Source organism: Callithrix jacchus, chromosome X (assembly GCF_049354715.1).
Source record: "Callithrix jacchus isolate 240 chromosome X, calJac240_pri, whole genome shotgun sequence".
In the NCBI taxonomy this organism is placed as follows: Eukaryota; Metazoa; Chordata; class Mammalia; order Primates; family Cebidae; genus Callithrix; species Callithrix jacchus.
In genome coordinates, this window is record NC_133524.1 from 9,411,319 (window position 1) to 9,436,353 (window position 25,035).

The window sequence follows — 25,035 nt, forward strand, 5'->3', positions numbered from 1 at the left end:
TGGTTATTCCTCCCAGCCGCTAGCACATGGTTGCTATTTACTCTCCTAATAATTCAACCTCAATTGGATTTTGCAGCACAATTTCACAGCACCACATCTTTTCCAAGGTGCATCTGTATACATTGCCTTGCTTCCCATCCAACAGCTCTGTAAAATAAGAAACAGAGGAAGCTGGCACCCCATTTAGAGATGGGGAAGCTAATGTGGTAAAACCGCCAACCTACTCAGAATTATAAAACATTAGAGGCAGACCTGCAGTTAGAACTCCACTCTCCTGACTACTGGTTTTCTTCTCATTCCTTTTCACTATGTCATATTCAGTTCCTGCAAAAAAAAGAAATGGTCACTAATGTTGCCTTATTAAATTAGTTCTTAAGCATTAATAATCAGTGGCACTGCAATTTATTCTATTCTCACTGTAAACATGTAAAATGATGCAAATGAAAAAAAAAAAAGACTTAAACTCCCAAAAATATGCTCCCGAAAACTTTCTGAGGAACATAATTTAAATCATTTAGACAAAGCTTGCATTTACATGTATTATTCATAGAAGAGCTGGAGATGATGAAAGGTTGGGGTGTGATACAGGTCCCAACCAAAGTGCCATTTTTTTTTCTACAAAAGAACAAAGTTCTTCATTTGGAAACATCAAAATAAACATATGTGAATCATCTCTCACATACTTCCAAGCCAATGGGCACGTCACTGGGTTAGGCAAGGCATGCAGTAATTTTCTATGGTAAATTACAAACCAAGAGCTTTGACTGATGTCTTCTTTTTAACCAGTTATTAAGAAAACATCTTTGCACACTCATTAGGAAAGCTATAATAAAAAAGACAGTAATAAATGTTGGTGAGGATGTGGAGAAATTGGGACCCTAATAGATTGCTGCTGGTAGGAATATAAAATGGCGCAGCTGCTTTGGAAAAGTCTGGCAGCTCCTCAAAAAGTTAAACATACAGTTACCATGGAACCCAAGTATCCCACTCCTAGATGTATACCCAGGAGAAATGAAAGCATATGTCCACACAAAACCTGTACACAAATGTTCATAGCAGCATTATTCATAATAGCCAAGAAGTGGAAACAGCCCAAATGTCCATGAACTGATGAATGAATAAACAAAATGTGGTCTAGCATACAGTCGAATATTATTTATTGATAAAAAGAAGTGACATTCTGATCCATGCCACAGCCTGGGAGAACCTCGAAAACACGATGCTCAGTGAAAGAAGCCAGACACAGAAGACCACATATTATATGATTCCATTTCGAGGAGAGGGGCAGAATAAGTAAATTCAGAGACAGAAAATAAGTTAGTGGTTGCCAGGGTTGGGAAAAGGGAGGAATGAGAGGTCATGGCTAATCAGCATGGGGTTTCTTTTTGGGGTGAGGAAGATATTCTGGAACTAGATTATGATCATGGTCATGCATCTCTGTAAATAATAAAGGTCAAATGCTTAGCACAATACCCAGCGCATGTTTGGCATTATAAGAGATAACACAATAGTAACTTTATTACAACAGTAACATAGTAATAACATTATTTTGATAATTTTATTGGCCGGGCATGGTGGGTCATGCCTGTAATCCAAGCACTTTGGAGGCCAAGGCGGGTGGATCACCTGAGGTCGAGAGTTCAAGACCAGCCTGACCAACATGGTGAAACCCTGTCTTAAAAAAATAATAATAATAATAATTTTATTATAATTGCAGCTGTGAATAATCTCATGACCTTCAAGCATGAACAAAAAACTCTTTTCCTGGTTTCTTTTCATTCAGATCAACCAAGTAGGGCCCACAGGCCAAATATGATCCCATGCCTGTTTTTATAGATGAAGTTTTATTGGCACTCATTCATACCTATTGGCTACATACTGCTTATGGCTGCTCCAGTGCCACAAATGCATCATTAAATAGTTTCAGCAAAGACAAATGCTTGAGGTGATGGATATCCCAATAACTCTGATATGATTATGACACAGCTTATGCTTGTACCAAAATATCACATGTGCCTCATGAATATATGCAATTCATATTTATCCATAATAATTCAATATAAGCCGGGCGCGGTGGCTCAAGCCCGTAATCCCAGCACTTTGGGAGGCCAAGCTGGGTAGATCACGAGGTCAAGTGATCGAGACCATCCTGGTCAACATGGTGAAACCCCGTCTCTACTCAAAATACAAAAAATTAGCTGGGCATGGTGGCGCGTGCCTGTAATCCCAGCCACATGGGAGGCTGAGGCAGGAGAATCTCTTGAACCCAGGAGGCAGAGGTTGCGGTGAGCTGAGATTGCGCCATTGCACTCCAGCCTGGGTAACAAGAGCAAAACTCCGTCTCAAAAAATAATAATAATAATAATTCAATATAAAATATTTTAAGCCTAAATACTATCTGGACCTATACAGAGTCATTTTGCTGATCACTCTGTTCTAGGATAGTCAGAATATTATCATTTTCTTCCTGAGAGAGAACATATTACAATCCTTCGAGAAAAGCCAAGAAACTAACACATTAGCTGAGACAGGGCATGGCTAGCACTCACTGGGACTTGTGGGGCTGGGCTTTACTTCTGCCTGTTCCTTCTCCTCCATGCCCCTGCCCTTCCTCAGACACCATTGTCAGATATGCTCCCTCTTGGCCTGATAAGCAGGTGTTGGAAGCACAGGAAGCCTCCGTGTAGGCTAACAACACTATCGAGTCTTGACTCTCCTAACTCATGTGAACAGTTAGGGTTTAAAAAACAATGTTGTTGGGGTACTATGATCTGTCCCAGAATGCTAGCCATGGCTATTTGATGTCAACCTGCATTCCAACTCCTACTGCTCTAAAAACGAAGTCAGTGTTCCATCAGTCCACATGAGTTAGAAGAGTAAAGCCTCAACAGCACCGTTAGCCTACTCAGAGCCTTCCTTGATTGTCTGTTACCCCGAGTGTCCATGTCAGAAGCTGTTTTCCAAAAGCAATTTTCATGTGGCCCATGTCAGGGTTGTCACCTACCACCATAGAATGTTTCACTCTACTAACATACTGTGGGAATTGACGCCTGTGTTTAAGTTGACTAGGGGTTTTTTGTTTGTTGGTTGGTTGGTTGGTTTAATGAAGAAGAAGAAGAAGAAGGAAGAGGACAGGAAAGATGGAAGAGAAAAGGAACAGTGAGAAGGGAGGAAAGTAGGAATGGAGAAAGGAGAGAATCAGCGAGATTATTTCTTTACGTGTCTGTTGCCCTTTCTCTCATGGGGCTACCACTGCCTGCCCAGTGAGATGTGCCACACTGTGTGTGAGAGAGGAGCATTGAGACAAATGCATGTAAACTTTCTTAAAGAAACAAAAAGCAGGCACAGAAGAACAGAAGCTTTTTTGCCTTTTCCAAGGAACCAGACAATATCTCCAGACTAGTACATTGAAATCAAAGATGACTGTAGCTTCAAAGCTTCCTGGGAAGATCAAAGGCGAAGCGTGATGAAGGCAGGCAGGATCTCTGAGGGCAGGAGGAGGGGCCCTCTTGGCCCTTGTGGAGCTCCGTTTCAACAAACCAGAATCTCTCGTAAGTCAGTTCCCACGTTTAAAATCAGCCCTGAGCCTCGTACAAGGGAGCTTTAGGGAAAGCTTCTTCACAGAAACAAAAATGAGACATCTTAGCAATAACACAGAAATCAAACTCTCCTGGCAGAAAGCTTCCAGGCCAACTCCTTGTCCTAACTCCCTAAAAAGATTTTCTTGTCTCACAGTTTTTTTTTCATACTGAGTCTCGCTCTGTCACCCAGTCTGGAGTGCAGTGACACGATCATGGCTCACTGCAACCTCCATCTCCTGGGTTCAAGAGATTCTCCTGCCTCGGCCTCCCATGTGGCTGGGACCACAGGTGCATGCCACCAAGCCAGGCTAATTTTTGCATTTTTAGTAGAGACGGGGTTTCACTATGTTGGCCAGGCTAGTCTCAAATTTTTGGTCTCAAGTGATCCAGCTTGCCTCGGCCTCCCAAAGTGCTGGGATTACAGGCATGAGGCACTGTCCCTGGCCACCTCACATACTTGAAACTCAATTTTAATTGATTGCCTAAGAGTCCAATAATATATTCAGTTAGATGACAGTGCAACCATTTTAAACTCAATATATTTACCCCAGTTGCATTTTAAGACAGGACTTTGCTGCAACCTCCCCAAGTGCCGGAAAGAAGAATAAATATTAGCCTCACGTAGCTTAAATTCTTAGAATTTGACAACTGATTTCAGTATAATTGGTCAGAAATTGCCTCTACCTCTTTCTGCTGCTATTATAAAATATTTCTCCCTTTAACTCATGTTTGCCAGAACACCTGTGCTGTGTAATTGCAGAGATATTCCTATAATATCCGAGTGTGGAGGTGGAATGGATTCCACATAATTAGTTGAACATAATTGAGCAATAATATGTAGTTATGGAGGAAATTTATTGGGCCTTGTACAAAGGAAAATTTCGAGAGCAGTGGTGTGTTGATCCCAAAGTAATTGTGCAAAGCGTCACCTACAGTACCGACTCTGTCTTTTCTGCTTCAGAAACATCATTAACACACCTACCTCTGCAGCAGCATCCTTGACACTGACCTTCTCTTTCTGCAGAGTGGCCGATTTCAGAGTGGTCATAAGGGAACAAATCAGTAACTCTCAAGAACACAGGATGGTCTCTGGCACATAATATAGGCATCCAATAAAAAGTTGATTTGAAAATTGCTTGTTAAAAAACTCACTGAAGCTGTTCTTTCATAGAGAAAACACAAGATACACATATTTCTAACATAACTATCTCCTTATCTGGATTTTTCCTGTATGTAAAATAGCTGCTTCCCACTGCCTTAGGGACTATACAACTATATGCTCTTAAAAATAGCTCCAGATAGTTGAGCAGTGCTTTCCAGCTGAAGAGAAAACATCATTATTAAAACCTAGGTCCAGATTCCGACGTCTATAAATGTTTTTCCAGTTATTTCCTATGCCTTGATTCCTGCAGAAACCACAAGCCTAAGGCAACAGATGCACACACACATGTGCACACACACTCATGCTGTAAATACAAAAAGCCAAAACCACTTTATAAGGTGTTTTTACTTGTTAATATCTTGAATCTTATCAAATTACATCATGCCTTCCATTTCTTCCACACCTAAATGTCACCTACATCTATCTTTTGTCCGATTTGAAAAGATTGTGGAGGAAATTTACAAATCTATAAATAAGCAAATAAGGCTATATATAAGTGTTTCTTATTTTATTGGTTGATTGTATACTGCTACACCCAAGCGATTTCTATTCAGTACACCCAAGATGCCTAAAGCATTAACTTTTTCTGAAAAGCTAAGCTGCCCCTAAATGTTTGATCCTGATGTTTGTTCCCCTGAAACAGGTTAACGAGTATTAAAAAAAAAATGGCTGATTTTTAATGCAACCAGCTTCACAAAAACAGATGGTGTATGACCTGCCTAATTAGATAACACAGATAGAATCTCATTCCCTAAACAAAGCTGCCTCTTGAGCAAGCCTGCTACATATCACGTACCCCAGCCGTATAAATGAGTCTGCCAAGTAGGTTTTTCCCCCTGAATATCATCAATCATCTTATTTCTGGTTTCTTCTCTTGTCCCTTGTATGCCTCCAGGTTCTATCTTCCTGTTTATATCTACATTGACAAATATGAGAAAAGATGGGCAAATGCCAAAGTTTGGCACTAACTCTTAACATTAAAATAGCTGAAAATTTGAAAATTTTCCCAAATGAACATTTTTCACTGTCAAGAAAGTCCGTGGGGATATATTTGTTCTCCGTACTGTAGTCTTGTGTGGCTAAGAGGATGGATTTTGAATGACCACACCAAGATATCAAATCAACTCTTTAGTTCATCCCATCTCTCTGCATAAAAGCACACCCAAAGAGTTGCCTGAGATCAATCCCCCCATGAGGTGGGATCCAGACATGCCTCCTTATTCTCCAAGATTATCTTAAAGATAATTATTAGGCTGTGTCACCAAACCCATCCCCGCCAAAACACACACATGCATGCATACACACACACACACACACACACACACACACATACATCTAATTTTCTGAAACAAGAAGGCCTAAGCCAATGATGAGAAGAAGAAACATTTGTCAGTAGCACTTTTATAGACTAGTCTTTGGTTCCTTTCATGTTTTTTGGAGCTAGAAATGAAGGTGGTGGGGGAGTCTATTTCTGGGCCACTAACCCCTTCAATAAGAATCTTTCATGACACAAAGAGAAACACTGGAAATATAGCCGCAGCAAGGATTTAATGGAATTCCTAGCTGAGGGCCCCAGGATATAGGTGTGTGGATTTATTTTTCGAGTTTTAATCTGGAAGAAAAGGAATATCTTGTTTCCTCCATTGCTTAACATTCATGAATCCTTCTGTCTCCAAATTAATTTCCCTATTGAGACTGAGAGTGCACAGAAGGCATACAACTTGTTTTCATCCTTTTATTCCTGACTCTCAGGACAGTGCCGAGCAGAGAGGGTGCTTCATGATTGCTTCTTTCTATAAGTGTGGTGTTTACGGATGCCTTGGGACCTGACATGGCTTCACGGTGCATCCTTTTTACACACACACAAACACTGAGATCACAGCCCTCCTCCAGCTGCTGCTCTCAGTTACACAAACACTGAGATCCCTGCCTTCCTCCAGCTGCTGCTCTTATTTACACAAACATCAAGGTCACCGCCCTCCTCTAGTTATTGCTCCCTAGGCTATAAAATCATCCACGTTCAGGGTTTAATTTTACTAGGTGATAAAATGGATTGCAATGCCTGTCTGGGGATGCAGTTTGGCCCATTTTCTCAAGTCTCTGTGACTGTGTTCATTAAATTCATTCATGATCACCGTTCAGTAATGTTCCAGTAAGATCTGGTGAGGCAGCCACCACAGCAGTGTCACAGTTTCCAAAGGTCCCCACATCTCCTCAAAAACACAGACAGAACAAGCAGGTGGTAACACCACACATGCAGCAGATTCACAGCAAAATCAGGTACAGAGCAACCTGCAAGGCTTGCAGTATCAGTGCCTGTATGGAAGGAAGCAGTGGAAGCATCAGGGATTCTGGCAGACCCGGAAACAGAAGAACCTGGAAACAGCCAATGGGCTTGTGCTGCAAAGCATAGTGGGCCCATGTGAGGACAGCAGTGGAAACCAAGAGGAGTCTTATTGAACTCAACTAACATTCTTGCCAGTCTGAAGGGCAGGGGGGCTCTCTGGCCTCCCACACACCCTTGGAGCTGACACCGGGTTCCCTTCGAGGCAGGGCCCTCACGCTGCAAGCAGAATCCAACCTGAGAAGGGCAGGGACAAGAGAAACAAAGGGAAGAGAATCTCCAGCAGACCATAATCTTGTGAAATCTACATAACAACAACACAACAGTGAGGTCAGTAAGATTAAAGTGTTACTCAACACAATTACTTCTAATGGTTTAGGAAAATTAACTTCATGTAAATATGAACAATTGGAAAAGGATCATGCTTGAATCCGACTCAAATTTATTATAAGAAATGAAGAAGAAGGAACAGAGTAACATCTCCACAGACAAGAAAAGCATGCCAGAAAATACATTTTTATAAATCACTTGAAAACTGTAATTTTCTGTTTCTAAGAGAGCTAAAAAAATACTCATAGAAATGGCACACAACATGAAAATACAACATAAATCAGAAATTGAAATACTCAAAGATCACAATGCAGAACTCAAGACAATGAGAAATAAGAAAAATAATCTTAGAAATAAAGAATAAACTAGAAAAAATATGGGACAGAGCATATTAAAAATGACAAGAAGTATAAAAGCTACAAAAAGGAAGAAAATTTAAAATTAAAAAAAAAATATTTGAAAGAAACTGACAAGTATTTAAATGAGCAAAGAACATTGAACATGTTCACAATAGAAATCCCTGAAAGAAATCCCAAACAGGGCAAGAAGTAACAAAAACTATAATTCAAGAAAATTTTACAAAATACTGATTTGAAATGACATAGGAAAAGAGCAACTAACATCCCTGACTCACAAAACTGACAGGAAGATGTTATCTACTAAAATGTCTGAACTTTAAAGAAAAAGAATCCGTGAATTTATAGGCAAAAATAGAAGTGACACATAACGTAAATAAATTTACATCATTATCAGACTTGAACAACAAGGCTTTTTCTTTCCAGTAGAAAATGGAGCAATATATTTAAGAGAAGGTCCCCAACCCCCTGGCCGTGGACCAGTACTGGTCCCTGGCATACTAGGAACAGGTTGCACAGCAGAAGGTGAGTGACAAGCAAGTGAGCATTACCGCCTGAGCTCTGCCTCCTGTCTGATCAGCAGCAGCATTAGATTCTCACCAGAGCACAAACGCTCCGGTGAACTGTGAGTGCAAGGGATCTAGGTTGCACATTTCTTATGAGATTCTAATGCCTGATTATCTGAAGTGGAACAGTTTCATTCAGAAACCATCCCTCCATTCATAGAAAAATTGTCTTCTATGAAACCAGTCCCTAGTGCCAAAAAGGTTGGGGATTGCTGATTTAAGATACCCAAGGAAGGAAACCATGACCAAGTTCATTATATTGAGTGAAATTGACCTTCAAGCACAAAGAACACAAACTTAAGGATGTAAGAAGCCAGGGAATGTTGTTCCCAAGAGCCCTTCCAAAGGAATCTGCCAGACAATGAGTTACAGAAAACCAGAGTGACTGACTAGAGAGACACAGACCTAAAGCTGATGGTGAGAATTAAATACATGACTTGTACACAAAAACTAACCTGGAGTTAAAAGGAAGAGAGCATACATACAGTGACTACACTCAGACCATGTGAAAAGCAGCACAACCATGAAAAATGGGGAAAGACTGAGGCCAACAGAGTGAAATTTTCTGAACTGTTTTCGGTAACCATTTTGGTGGTGATAATGGTAGCATTTGAGACAGTTGTGTGTCGATGCAAGACAAAGCAAATGGGTAATTACGCAATATTTTAATTCTAGCCTTTCCAATGTTCCGGAGAATGTGGATCATTGGTGTGGGAAAGGGAGATTAAAATTTCATAGAGGTAAGTATTACTGTGAACTCATAAACTACTTTGCCTTAAAAAAATTTCCAGCTCTTTCCCCCGTAATTTTCTGGAAACAAGGACTACCCAACGGCAATGAACAACCCTAGCACCAAGATTATGCACTTGAAATATCATTTCCCAGTGAAATACTCTAACGGATTTTTGAGAAATGGCCAGTTTTTAGCCTGGAGCTAGAATATATACAAGATAACCTCAAAGATCTTATCATAGTAGATATCAAGAAAGCCATCAATGACAACTCTGTATCAAAGGGACTCAAAAGCCAATAGGAAGAGACTTTCACTGACCATAATAGGACAGACTGCAGTTCAATAATGATAAGAACTGCAATGGATTGAAACCTATCTGTTTAAAACCAGGAGTGTGTGATTAAATTTTTAAAAATTAATTGGTCCTTTACTGAGGATAATAAGAAATCAATCTCTTATCTTAAAGACTGGTAAATAAAACTATAGAATTAAGCCTCTATCCTTCCTTTCTCATAGGAACTGCATCACTGAGCAACCATAGAGCGGATGAAAATTGCTGCCTAATAACATCATTACAGCTGATAAATGCAAACAACATGATAGAGTCAGAATATCACCATTTTGCAACTTCCAATGAATTAACAAATCTAGGCATTGCACGTTAATAGCTGCTAACATCACAAAATGAGTGCAACTCAGTTACCATTATGGCTCCTGAGAAAAGAACTCAACTCTGCCTCATGCTGCCAACAAACTGACTGTAAGTCTGGTCAAGCCTCTACATCCAGCTGCAGGAAATACAGAGAACACAGGAAAATATTCAGCTGCACCATGAATAAGCAATCACAAATGTCCGAATCACTTTGAGAAATTCAACAAGTCCGATGCCCTAGCTTTTTCGACAGATAAATTGTAAAGAACAGTTAACAGCAGCATAAAGGAATAGAGGAGAATGTTGTATATTAAAAGCCTTTAAAAGATCCAACTATACAAGTGGGCAGAACCTGTAGTGTCTAGGGATACATATCTTAACGGACAGAGCTACACAGAAATGCAAGAAAACAATTGCTGTAAAAGTAAACATAGCGGGAACACAGCAAGATAGAAGGGATATGACTAGGATGGGGCACATGAAGGGGCTTCTACAGTGTCAGCCAATGTTCTTTCTTATGACAGGGTGATATTTACAAGGGTGCTTGCCACATAGTCATAAATTAACCTATGCACTTTTTGTGTAGTTTCCTTTTTTTTTTTTTTTTTTTTGAGACAGGGTCTTCCTGCGTTGCCCAGGCTGGAGTGCAGTGGCATGATCATAGCTCACTGCAGCCTCTACCTCCTGGGCTCAAGTGATACTCTCAGCCTCTCGAGTAGCTGAGACTACAGGTGCATGCCACCATGCCCCAGCTGATTATTTTATTCTTATTTTTTAGAGGCAGGGTCTCACTGTGTTATCCAGGCTGGTCTCAAACTACTGACCTCAGGTAATCCTCAGCCTCCTAAAGTGTTGAGATTATAGGCTCAAGCCACCACAGTTGGCCAGTTTTGTATAGTCTTCTGTTCCTTTGTTTCGTTTTACAGTGAAAACTTAGTTAAAAAGGTAGAAAATCAATAATGCCTCAAGTTTTCAAAGAATAGGGACAATCATATAAAGGAAAAAATTCAACAGGATAGCTGAAGCTCTGGAGAGAGGAGAGCATGGAGCTCCTAACTGCAGGATTCAGGGCCAGGGACTCCGGGGATCTGAGCATGGATGTGCTATTAAAGAGCTCAGCTAGCCCAAGTCCTGAGCCAGGTCTGCTGGACTAAGAGGAAGCACCTGGCAACGACAAGAGAGGTCATTAAGGAAAGCACTATAATTCAGCTCCACAGGGATGGATCCCAAGACAGAAACCACCAGCCACAGACCTGTAGGCTGGAGAAAGAGAACTCATCAGAAAATCTCTACTATCTGGCTCCACCTCATCCATCACCAGATACGAGCAGTGTGTATGAGATAAAGATAGGCTGCAAAAAGAAAATCACTTTAAAAAAGGAAAGGACACTTTGGAAAATAAGGTATTTTTTAAAAGAACAATAATAATTTTTCCCTGAAATACATGTTTCTGAAAACTTTTCCAGAGGAACCCAAGACCAACATCATTTTCTGGACCTGTTCTAAAATATTTTCACTTTCTTCTTCCCAATTCAGATGATGTGCCTTATGAATCCTCTTGGCCTCTCTGTCCCCCAGTAGTCACTCCTGGTATGTAGTGGATCCATAAGTACAAAGGCTTCACCTGTGGTTCACAGAATGGAGACATGGGTGGAGATAATGTTCTGAGGGGGCACAATGATATTTGTAAGAACTAAGTGCAGGAGGAATTCTCTTGATGCTATTGGAAGTTTTGCAAAAAAAAATATATAGGCTCAGGGTAGTTAACCACCAATTTATGAGGCTCATCTTCAGCAATCATAGGGCAAGTAGATGGTGCTAAGAAGAAGATCCAGGTTTTCATTTAACAGGTAGCAGAACTGCAAAAAAGACTGAACATTCAGCCTGACTTCTAAGTCAAAGCTAGAGCCCTGCTAAAAAAAAAAGGATGATGAGACTCTAAGACACAGGAGGGTTTTTTACCTGGACCAGCCTGAGAATGGTAAGCCCCCTCTATCCCCCCAGGCACTCTGAGCACCCAGAAGCAGCACTACTCCTCTGGGGCCAGAATAAACCCGCATCTCCTTGGTTGGAGACTTCAAAATGGCTACACCTGAAGTGGCTGTCTTATCAGATGATGCCGTTCTCCTTTATATTGGCAGGTCACCAAAACCTCTGCAGAGTCCTCTGAGGCTCCCTCAATCTGGGCCTCCACTCAGTCATCTGTGTGTTAGGGAGAGGCTGGGCAGCACAAATCAGGACTCCTTCTCAAAGTTACCAAGGTGGAGAGTCACCAAGAAGGACAGTCACCAAGGTCACTCTACTTCTATCCACACCTCTTCTTCCCCTCCTGGAGCCCTAGCCAGTATTATCCAGTATTTTAGGAGAACTGTCTCTCCTCAACCCCCAAATATTCCCAAATTTTCCCTCTAGAAAGAGTCCTCTATTCTTCCTAGCATCTGAGGCTCCTAGAAACCAAAGCCAACAGGAAATCCTCCCGTTATTTTCTGCTTTTTGCACTGAGGCCACGAGTTCACGAGAACCTCACTGCTTAAGCATGGGAAAGGACAGATAAGGGAACAATCAGGAAGGAGTAAATGGAACTTCAAAAAATATTAACACATCACTGTAAAAATAAATAGAAAAATGGTGCAGGCATAAATGAGTCCAAGAGAGGGACATAACTCCCTGTCAAAGCAAGATTCTATATGAAAACATCTAATCCTCCACATTGGCCAGGTTGCAAATCACTATTTGCAATCTATCTTAAAATAGGATGTAGTAAAAGCAAAATTGAAAGAGACAGAAAAACCTCCTCACACAACTTTGATTCCTTCCCAGCAACTTTTGAAAGGCTCTTTCAAATAACACAGACCCCGATTCCTTTGATTATTACCTGGCTCCATGGAAAAACCTGAGTGCAAGCATCTGTTAGGTGAATTTTTTGATCAGCTTGTTTTAAAAGCTTGCCAAAACTCACCGCTGAAAGGGTTTCCTGAAACCAGAGCTGGACACATGTCTCTGTTCATAAACAAACACGTTTATTGGGAAATGATTTTCATCAGCTGCATATAAATGCACATCTTTACCCTGTAAATCAGAATCCTTGTCATGCAATTATTTTGCCTTTAAATTTTCATCCCAGAACAACAGTATCCCAGAGAGGTATACACAATAGCTTTAAATTTAAATGCCAGCCTAAACATAGACCTCACATCAGGCCTATTTTCTGAGTGCCCCAAAAAACAAAATATATATTGCATTTTAGATGCATTAATCTGCTCATAGCCAAAAAAGCAACCGTCTATCAGCTATTTATTAAAAGATGTTTTAGAGCATTCCAGATGCCTTCAATCAATTGTAGCTGCTTAGAGTTGAATTAAATTAGTTTATCTTCAGTCCAAAGTTTCACTTCATCCATGAAATAATATAAGTTGATCCCTTAAATAAAATAAAATAAAATAGAAGTTGGAGGCTTTCCAACTGTTTTCATGAACGTGCTCACCATCTGGAGAATTATCTTTCTATGTTCGCCATCATTTTAATCACCTTGTGTAATAAACGCATGATTGATCAGAGCTGAACGACCACTTCCCTTTTGAGGACCCAAATGCATCATTCAGTGACGATGTGCCTGAGATGGGCTGGAAGGCACACATTCCCGGGAAACCAAAAAATAGTGAGCTTCACAGCCCTAATAAAATAGAAAATTAACTACACAACTTCAATGTAGATATCAATATACACTCAAGCTACTTTTTAAAAAAGAGGAAATAAATCAAATTTATCAGTCACACTTGGCAACTGTCTGAAAAGCACAAGCTACCTCATAGTCACCAAACATATATGACCAGCAACCAACAACAGTAAACACTGAAATCCAGCCACTCTGCGTGCCAAGCTATTTTATGTGTTTCATTCTGGACGTGGGATTACCTGTTATTCTCCTATGTCATTTTCATGAAATAAACTAAAGAATAGGTTTGAGTATATTACATGCAATGGATAGAAAAGAAAAGTTTGTGTGTCGTAGAAAGAGATATATATTATGCAGGTGGATATCCTACATATATATAACATTCCAAAACCTGACTTATTGTTTAGCTTAGTTTAAAATGGTTTATTTAAGCATCACTATTTGTTTGAGTACTATGTAAACCTAGGTACTAGGCACCAGAAAATACATACATATATATATATATATAAGGAACCAAAATGTTCCTTCAATACAAACACAAGCTGGGTCTCAAAAATAATTTGCAATGCAAGGGATAAAGAACATTCCCACATCTGGCCTTATCAGCAGAATTCTCATATGTGAGCCCTTTCCTACCTGAAACTCAAGGTTCTCCTGCCTTCTTAAGCACTTCTATGCACATGTGTAAGGCGACTTCAGTAATAAAATCAAAAGACTCATCTCCACTATGGACAGAGGTGGCTTAGGCAAAGAAAACCCATCATGCTGGTGAAGGCATAGTCAGAGGCTTGACAAGCAATAAGCACCTGTAAGTAGACTACATACTGGAATGCTAAACTGAATGGCCATAGGATGAAGACTTCCTGCTGATACCCACGGGTTGACAGTGGGCCCTTGTTTCTCCCTAGCTATCCTTCCAAGAGCATTGCTTTCTTTTATCCTGTGTTACCCAACCAGGGTGATTTTTTTCCCCTTCCTGTCTCCTTCTTACATGCCAAAGGTTTGGGTCTTCAGATGCTATTTCTTTGCCAACATCGTGTTTGCGTTATTGATAGAGAAGCTGGATATTGGATAGCTCTCACCTTTGAAATCGTTCTCAGGCTGTAGTTTTGCAAACTGCGGAGCGCACACCCTTCAATATTTATGCTTCTTCTATCGACACTGAGTAAATTAGAATGTGGAATACCTGCAACATTCAAACCATCTGCTTCACTGCATTTTAAAAAATGAGTAGCTGAAGAAAATTTATGAGCATTTCCTCTTATGTCTTGTTGCTAGGGAAACAACCTTTTTTTTTTAAGCACAGATGATCCTAGCATCTCAAAAGAACCGGGGCACAACCTTCCTTCCCCTCTTTCTTCAAATGAAATAAATATCTTCCCTAGGCAGTTTTCTCCTCTGTCACACTGGCCACTCATTTTCCAAGGATGTTGTATGATTCCAAGCAAGTCAGAAATACTAATTGAATAGGGCTGAATTTTTGCTGTGTTTTCACAGTTGGCCTGTGCCAAACGGAGTAGTCCACAAAGTTTGCCTCATGAAACAAAATGCCCATTTTCACTAGGTGTGTTTTATAAGGTGTTATTTTGTCGTTCGTGCACAGAAGACTCCGGAGAAACACAAAGATCCATCCTGCCCATCAAACTGGAAGTCGTTTTCCTGAAAGAACCCCTTGTGTGATGGAGACAAAATAAAAAATAATGATGTTCAGCTCCACGGAGCTTTCTGCCTGAAAACATCAAAGAGAGTCCACCGGCAGAGTGAGAAACTGCCCACAGTTTTCATGTCCTCGGGGGCCTTGGAACACATCACTCCTCCCTGTAGGCAGCCTGCATTTTACCACAGGAGAGAACACCCTGAAGAGGCTTCTGAAATACGGCGTTTGTGTCCGGCAGACTCGCTTGTTTCTCTGCAGCACCGATTGCCAGTAGCACAGTTCGTACTAGAAAGGCCATTGTGCCCAGAACAGAAATGACTGCGGACCACCCAGTCATTTGCATTCTGCTTTTGGGGACAATCGGACTCCATCCCCCCAAAATCCACATTACATTTGCATAAATCACTTTTGAAATCCTGCTTTTCATTCTCTCTAGCCCACAGCTGCTATACAGGGAATTGGTGTGGTTCACACCTGGCTTCAGATTTTCCCCTACATAATCCCCCAAAGTAGAGAAGTTTTGCACACAGTGAAGCGAGGGGACATGTTGTTAAACAGGGACAGACTTTCTGTCTTGCGCTTAGTGTGACCTACCAGAAAGCAACCAGAGAAAGAAAGAGTCAATTATCCCAGCTGGGAATGGAAAAAAGTAAGAATTGAATTTGGGTTACAAATGGTTGAGGAAAAAGACCTCTGCCTCTATTTATAGTGAAGCAGGAAATCGACATAAAGCAGACCTTAAAGTTAAAATGTAATCTTTTTTTTCTTTTAGTTAGAGAGGGTCTCACTCTGTGACACAGGCTGGAGTGCAGTTGCGCAATGATAGCTGCAGCCTCCAATTTCTGGGCTCAAGCAATTCTCCCACCTTAGCCTCCCAAGTAGCTGAGACCACAGGTATATGCCACCATACCTGGCTAATTTTTTTTTTTTTTTTTTTTTGCAAAGATGAGGTCTCACTATGTTTCCCAGGCTTGTCTTAAACTCCTGGCCTCAAGCAATCCTCCTACCTTGGCTTCCCAAAACACTGGGGTTACAGGCAGGAACTACTGTGCTTGGCCTCAGATGCAATTTTTACTGTTAGAAAAACTTCATACTAACATGATCCCTTTCACAACAGGTACCAACTATAATCAACACGGTCCAAGACCCATGCTTTAGGTTTAATAGCTTGCTTGCCTTCCTTTAGGTACCATCAGCAAATTAGATAAGTATGTAGAAATTATCATCATGAACCGGAAGACTCAATGATATGTGTCAGAACAATTAAATGTGTGGTCCTTGGGCCAGTAGCAGCGGCACAAACTGGGAGCTTGTTAGAAATGCATATTCTCAGGTCCCATCCTAGACCAAGAGGACCAGAATAATAAGGTGGGGTCCAGGTGTCAGCATTTAGCAAGTTCTCCAGGTGAGGCTGGCACACCCTCAAGTCTAAGCACCACTGGTTGAGTTGTTAGGGCCCTACACACCACAAAACTTCCAGTGTTCTCACTTGTAGCACTAAAAAACTATTTGTGAGTTACTGTATAGACAAATTAGTTATACACACATATATCTCTTTCTATTGCACTTCACAGATATTGCATTTTTTACAAATTGAAGGTTTCTGGCAACCTTGCATCAAGCAAGTTCCCCATCTCGCCCACCCTCTTCAGCCCTCCATATTTCCTGAGACACAACAATATGTTGAAATTTGGACAGTTGCTAATCCTACGATGGCGTCTAAGTGTACACGCTAAGGGAAGAATCACACGCCTCTTACTTCAAATCAAAAGCTAGCAATGATTCAACTCAAGTTTAGTGAGGAAGGCATGTTGAAAGCTGAGACAGAACAAAAGCTGGGCCTCTTGGACCAGCTCACCAAGTTGGGAATGAAAAGAAAAAGTTTTTGAAGGAAATTAAAAGTGCTACTCCAGGGAACATAGGAATGATAAGAAAGTGAAACAGCCGTAGTACTGATATGGAGGAAGTTTGAGTGGTCTGGATAGAAGGTCAAACCACCCACAACATTCCCTTAAACCAAAGTTAATCCAGAGTGAGGGCCTAATTTTTCACTTCTATGAAGACTGACAGGTGAGGAAGCTGCAGAAGAAAAGTTGGAAGCTAGCAGGAGTTGGTTCGTGAGATTTAAGGAAAGAAGCCATCGTCCTAACATAAAAGTGCAACGCGCTGCAGCAAGTGCTGATGAAGAGGCTGCAATAAGTTGTCAGGAAGACCTTGGGTAACATCACTAATGATGGTAGCTATACTAAACAACAGATTTTCATTGTAAATGAAACAGCCTTCTATTGGGAGGAGAGATCATCTAGACTTGCATCGCTACAGAAAAGTCAATGTCGGGCCTCAAAGCTTCAAAGAACAGACTGACTCTCCTGTTAGGGCCTAATGCAGCTGGTGACTTTAAATTGAAGCCAACACTCAGTTGCCATCTCCCAAATCCTAGGAATCTTGAGAATGACACTAAATCTACTGTGCCTGTGCTCTAGAAATCAAACAACAAAACCTGGATGACAGCACATCTGTTTACAGCATGGCTTAATGAATATGTTAAATCAATTGTTGAAATCTGCTGCTTAAAAAAAAGATTCTTTTCAAAATATTATTGCTAATTGACAATGCACCTGGTCATGAAAGAGTTATGATGGAGATGTACAAGGAGATTAACATCATTCTCATGCCTGCTACCACAACGTCCATTCTGCAGCCCATGGATCAAGGAGACATGTTGATTTCAAGTCTTATTATTTAAGAGATACATTTCATAAGGCTATAGCTGCCATAGATAGTGATTTCTCTGATGGATCTAGGCAAAGTAAATTGAAAACCTTCTGGAAAAGATTCGCCATTCTAAATATCATTAAGAACGTTTGTGATTCATGGGAGGAAGTCAAAATACCAACATTAACATGAGTTTGGAAGATGTTGATTCCAAATTTCATGGATGAATTTGAGGGGTTCAAGACTTCAGTGAAGGAAGTAACTGTAGATGTGGTGAAAACAGCAAGAGAACTAGAAGTGGGGCCTAAAGGTGGGACTGAATTGCTGCAACCTCATGAGCAAAGAAGATAGTTTCTTGAGATGTACTCTACTCCGGATAAAGGTGCTGTGAGCACTGTGGAAATGACAACAAAGAATACAGACTATTACATTACCTTAGGTGACAAAGCAGTGGCAAGATTTGAGAGGATTGACTCCAATCTTAAAAAAAGTTCTACTGGGGTAAAACGCTGTCAAACAGCATCACATGTTACAAAAATCTTTCATGAAAGGAGAGTCAACTGCAGCAGTGAACTGCATCATTGTCTTATTTCAAGAAATTGCCACAGCCACCCTAGCCTCCTGCAACCACCACCCTGCTCAGTCAGCACCCATCAACGTAAAAGCAAGACCCTCCACCAGTAAAAAAAATAATGACTTGCTGACGGCTCAGATGATCATGAGCATTTTTAGCAATAAATTATTTTTAATTAAGTTAATTACATTGCATTTTTATACATAATGCAATTGCACACTTTAGGCTATAGTATAATGTAAACAGAACTTTATATACAGTGGCAAACCAGAAACTTCATATGACTCACTTTGTTGTGCTATTCACTTTACTGTAGTGGTCTGAAACTGAATCTGCAATATCTCCAAGGTACTGTATTTTATTTCCAGTATCATATATAATCCATCTAGATCACAAAAATATAGACCACATTAGCCAAAATCCTATTTAATATGCATTACCTTTATAAGTCATAATTTACTGAATCCTTGAGGCAGACACAAAACAGAGGAAATATTAAGGGGAAAGGTAGAAGAAAGTATATAGGAAGTTATGCTGCCATTAAATATATTGTTTGAAATGAATATGTAAAAATATAAAGAAAAACATTATAACATTAAAATTCATAGTATAGAATTATATATTCAGTGTAATCACAACCTTAGAATGCAGATGTTAAAAAAATTCAAAGATTGAAAGGAGATTCACTAAAATGTTGGCAGTCACTATCTTTAGGTGATAGAGATAATAAATGATTTTGTTCATCTAGAACTTGCTGATGCAAAGATAAAGGTCATCAGTGTTCATGAAGTTTTTACTCCGGTAGACATACTCCAGAAATGAAGTAAAGCTGAGTCACTCCTGGATTTGCTATTAACAAATACACACAGCGCTATCATTTTACTAGACTATCCTGTGAAGCATATTACATATATTAGGAAATGATCTTAAGAGCTGAGAAATACTCTGAAAATATATACGTAGAGTGCAAGGAATCATACATGTGCCCAAACTAAAAGGGAAGGCTCGTTCAGGATTGAGACACCCATACAGTACATTCATCCCTTCCTGTTCTCTGTTCTAGGTGTCCTCCACCATCTAAGAGTGACAGACGGTTCAGGAGATCTTAGGGACCCAATTCTTAAACCAAATGATTTCCTGATCAGTTCTCTAGCTATAGATGTGCCTCTGCTTAAAACTGTCCCAGTTGCTTCAAATTTTGAGATCCCAGAAAACCAGATGTCAAACAGATATTCAGAGATAGAAAATGTTGTTCCCCCAAATGCTGACTTAACCTTGCAAGTGTCCTTTGGCTGCCCTGAACAAGACCCATAAAGAATCCTTCATAAAAACAATGATACTGCTTTCACATGACAGTGGGGGCTTACGGTTGTAAATAACAGGAAGCAGCAAGAGGTCACTAATGAGAAGAGCCTGTGCTTTACACTCAGGCAGGACGAGGCTGAGGTCCAGGTTCTGTTACTCTGGGTCCAATCCTGACCATGTTTCATCCATCAGAGAGTAATTAAGGGAGAAAAAAAAACAAACGGTAAAGAAATAACAAAAGTAACATCAGCTACAGCAAAATGAAGAGTTGCAAATAATTTCTTATTCCATTCAGGCTGCTCTAACAAAACACCATAGACTGGCAGCCTATGAACAACAGACATTTATCACTCACAGTTCTGGAAGCCTCTGGAACCCTACGATCAAGTCACCAGGAGACACTGTGTCTGGTGAGGACTCACTTCCTGGTTCATAGATGCGTGGTGGGGCCATAGCGCATTCTTGCTGAGTCCTCACACGGTGGAAGGGCAAGAGAGCTCTCTGGGTACTAAACCCGTTCAAAAAGCTCCACCCTCATGACCTCAGCAGCCCCCAAAGGCCCCACCTCCTGACACCATCACCTTGGAGGTTAGATTTAAACATGAATTTTGAAGAGACACACATTCAGTCTCTAGCAATGTCCAGTCCATGGAAAAAGCAATGCAGAGAAAGAATGATCCATGGGAGTTTGAGAAGTAAAGAAATAACCAGAACCAAGTTCATGATGTGAGAAGCGCCAGGCGGAACACAGAGCAAGGAACACTGTGCTCCAGGCGGAACACAGAGCAAGGAACACTGTGCTCCGGGCAGGCAGCAGAGCTCCCTGTGAAGTTAATTCTGTTCTTTGAAGATTTCTCACTCAGGTTAACACCTAGACTTCACACTTAGGTGTGAATGTCACTTTTAAAGACATTCATCTCCACACTTTCACCTTCTTCCTTTGGAAGGAAAGAAGAAAAAAGAAAAAGATGTTTGCATTCTAAAAGATACTTTATCACCACCTTAAAAAATAAAGGGCTGCTCCAAAGTAGTAATATTTTTTCGTTTGCTGAGCAGATGCTATATGCCCCAAACCCTGTGGAGTGCTTTTGTTTATGAGCTCATTTAAGTCTTGGGGTAGGGGCTCTCCACTTCTCTTTATGGATGAGATGGAGAAGCCAGCATATACACAGGTGAGGTCTTTTCTAAGATGTCAGTCATATCTGGCTGAATTATCTGATGCCTGAGCCCATTTCTGTATCTGTCCCACACCATGGGTCCCCACTCTAGCAGACTTCATCAATATCCTGGACGATGCGAACAGCATCCCAGGACTACCCTTGCCGCGTGGCTTCTTCTTCCCTTTAATCAAAGGTGCTGGGGACCCAAACCTGAAATTGCAAGGAAAGGAAACAGTAACAGCAATAACTACCTCATCTCTTAGCTCTGGCAAATCATCTATTTCTCTCATCCGTAGTCACAAATGCACACTCCATGGTTTTAGCAAATCTTGGACTCTCAGTAAAAAACAAATGCCCAATGCATGTTAATTAACACAGGTGCTGATTGCTTTGTCATTCAAGAAAGGGGATTCGCTTCTTTTAATCAGTGTGATGAGAATCACGAAGACTAAATGCAGTTTGCTGAGGCTCTCAGCTGTCTTGAAGGATTACATAATTCCCCTACAAAGTGAGAATGCTGGAATGTCAGAATCATGCTGGGGGCTTTAAAACATCTTGGTGCCCAGGGCACACCCCAAACCATAAGATCACAATGTCTAGTCAGGCAAGGAGGGGAAGCCAGGCTCCCCCAGATTTTTCTGGTCTGTCATCACCAAGAAACTGGGGGAGTAATGAAATAACGTGAGGTAGTAAGTGTAAAAGAGCTGATGAATTTTCAGGTGATTTTCATTTACACTGAGGAAATGTAGTAAAGTTAGGAGGAAAAAAAATCAATGATCTCTATGTCCTAATTATAATGAAAATTTTACATTTTGAATATATTATTATACACACGTAGTACTCAGGGAAAAAGAAGCGGCTTCGTCCAATTATGATGCCTCTTCTCTTCCATTCTGTTTCAGTTCTGGCCCTAGAGCAAAAATGTCTATGAGGGCATTCTGCCCTTTGTGATTTGTAAAAGGCACCGAGGCGCAGCCCGGAGGAGACAGCACACTGGCCCTCCCCGCCGCCTCCGCCACCTCCCCAGGGATGTTGGTATCTTTGAAACTAGCTGATTTTGAACTTTATCTTCCCTTTGAATGACTGCACTGTCTCTATTATTTTTCCAAAGAGAACAGAGCCCTTCCACAAATGGTTTAGGTTCCTAGAAAAGAAAAATAGCCATTTTCTCCAACATTTACATTACAAATTACATTTCAAACCTAATGGAAAATCTGTTTATTTTTTATTCAAATTACATCAACTCCTTTCCAGAAACAAATTAAACTCCAGTTCCCTACTCGGCTTTAAAAAAAAAATCCAAACAAACCAGGGAGATATTATGCATAAATATATAAATGTAGCCTCATTATATATCTGCTCTACCATACCTATATTTAATAAAGATATGGTTTGATACATACTTATACATTATATATAGTGATATACTAAAATGTGGATATTTATACATAATACTTATAAATATATAATATACCTATTTTATAGGTATAAAAGATATAAAAATATGTTTCTATTTATATCTGTATGATAGTATATATAAATATACATACATGTAATATATAATTACAAATAATATATGTTTTAAGGCAAACAGATATATAGAAAATATGTGATCTGGTTATCTGGATGTAACTGGATAATATGTACATGTCACTGTATGTTTATCATATATAAATATACATATAATACCTTACATATATTTATAGTTCATGCATCTTTCATATATCATTTCATTTATATAGATATGTCAGCCTGGCCAACATGGTGAAATCCCATCTCTACGAAAAATACAAAAAATTAGCCAGACGTGGTGGCATGTGCATCTAGTCCCAGCTACTCAGGAAGCTGAGGCATGAGAATCACTTGAACCTGGGAGACAGAGGTTACAGTGAGCCGAGATCACGCCACTGCACTCCAGCCTGGGTGACAGAGCAAGACCCTGTTTCCAAAAAAGAGATATGTTAATGTGTGTGTATTGATACTAAACATACCACATAGCCAAAATTATTCCAAACAATGAAATTTAGCATACGAACTCAGAAAATTACTTTCTGGGCAGAGACCAAGCTAATTCAATCTTAATTTGATCTATTACTTTAAGATGATGATTGAGTGTGTTAACCAATACAAAAGAAGGTGACAAGTACCTGAGAAAGATCAGTTTTGCTGGATTTCAGAGTGTTATTCACCATATCTGCTAAGGGTATGTTATTTAAATCCATCAAAATCCCATTTGTGGGGTTCTAGGTAAATGTAAGGTGTGGTTCCAGCAAAGCTCCATCCGAGGCTAGGATACTAAAAGCCCCCCAGGAAGACCCACCATCAAACAACAGTAGGGAATGCAGAAATACCTCCCACAGCCGGGCTGTGTTCATTCCATTGGTGTTTGACTGCTGTCTGGATTCATTCAATCATGTCAGTTCACTTGACAAATTATGTTTCCACTAGGCTTCAAGAATTATCTTGAATTTGAAATTAGTAGGGTGGAAATTTAAAAGCTTTCCCAGTGCTTTCTTGACATTTCCGTCTGGTCGTATTTTCCCCTGTGGTTAGAGCTGATGCTGGCCTACCTGGGGACAACCAGGTACTCACCCACGTTTGCTGATGCCAGTATTGATCCTCCAGAGCTTCTATCACCACCAGTCACTGTGAAAGTGCAACATCTCCCAGCCTGAACAATCTGGAGTTTTCCTCTTGCCTCTCTTTACTATCTAACATGCTGTATCTTTCACATATTTATCTTGTGGATTTTTCAACACTTCTATTACACTATAATTTTGAGCTGGTTGTTCACTAGCAAATTGCAAATGCTTATAACAGTGCCTACAAAACACTATGATCAATAAATATTTGTCAATGACATGAGTCAACCAGAATGCAGGCAGATTGATCAAGATAAAAAGGCAGGAGAGTAAGAGGAAAAGGGGGAAAAATCGATCTCGACAACTTTCAAGTGGTTCAGCACCCAAGTTAATTTGTTTTCAGGGTGAAACTGAATCTCAATGTTTCTTTCAAACATGTGAATTATTCCTTAGTCATCTCAATAAGAACTTTCCAGAAGACTTGGGCTTAGATGTAACTGTTTCAATGGACCCACCTGCCCTCAGCTCTTGCCAGAATGAGAAACACTTTGCTTTTGTTCAATTAATTTATTTCCTACACTTGAATTGCCATCAAGAGATGTAAATGGTGAAATTGATTGGATTTTAAATGTATCCATACTTCTCGGCCTCTTGCCACCCTTTTATGACCAGCTCCTAACCAGCCTTTGCAATCCACACTCACGATTGTGTATGTTTTTGTTCAACTTACTTTACAGATTGGCAGAATGTCGTGTTCTACTTATTTTCCAAGTTGTATATGGTTTTGTTACACTTATTTTCCATATAGGACTTACCTAGGGCAGGTCCTTCCATAAAGCCCAGACAGTAAATATTTTAGGTTGTGCAGGCCACACAGTCTCTGTGGCAGCTACCAACTCTGCTGCTGTAGCCCAAACACAAGCCATATGTAAACATGCGGCTATGGCTGGGTTCAAATAAATCTTCATTTTGGGACACTGAAATGTGACTTTTATATAATTTTCACATTTCAGGAAATATTATCTTCTGATTTTTTCCAACCATTTTTAAATGTCAAAGCCATTCTTAGCCTGTGGGCCATACAGAAGCAGGCAGTAAGCAGGGCTGTCGCTTGCGAACTGAAGTTTGCCTAAAGTGTTAAAAAGATCACTTGAAGTGGTTCTTAACCTTCAGATCTGGTGCTTTTCGGATCCTTCTTTCAATCTTTTTCCCATAAATGCAAGTTGCCGCAGGAAAGGTCTCTTCAAACCCAAAAACTAAAGCTGCAGGATGACACAGATTCTTAGCAGAGGACTTAAGTTTCATGTGTTCGTTGCTTTCAGCTCTTTAGTGCTGTTAAGCCAACACCTATTTATAATCCCAACTTTAAAATATTAGCAGGTGACCAGAGAGATGTTAAAATCATTCCTCATCTCCCCTAGAAATGTTCAGTGTTTCTACCCCTGGGCTCCCAGAGCTTTTGTTCATCTTTGTCCCAATGGATCCTGATAGATGTGTAGACCCTTGAGGGTAGAGTCAATCGAAGCCCTTAAGTGTAGCCCAACTGTAGCATCCTGTTCAGTACCAAAGATGCTCAGTGCATGCTTGTTGAATACTGTTTCCTTGCCTTAATCACAACTGGGAGAGTATCCCTGAATTTGGA

General features: G+C 40.3%; 1 long non-coding RNA gene across 4 annotated transcripts in view; it reads right to left on the reverse strand.

The window, feature by feature from the left end:
* The window catches only part of LOC108589886 (uncharacterized), a 269,914-nt gene that overhangs the window by 146,826 nt on the left and 98,053 nt on the right, over positions 1 to 25,035 (reverse strand). For 3 of the 4 annotated variants that reach the window (XR_013531724.1, XR_013531723.1, XR_008478835.2), the window contains exons 1-2: positions 20,007 to 20,141; positions 253 to 324 (exon numbers count right to left, since the gene is read on the reverse strand). This is a non-coding gene — a long non-coding RNA (uncharacterized LOC108589886). Of the gene's footprint in view, positions 1 to 252; positions 325 to 20,006; positions 20,142 to 25,035 lie in introns of those variants that run through there. The other variant, XR_013531725.1, reaches the window with a different exon arrangement.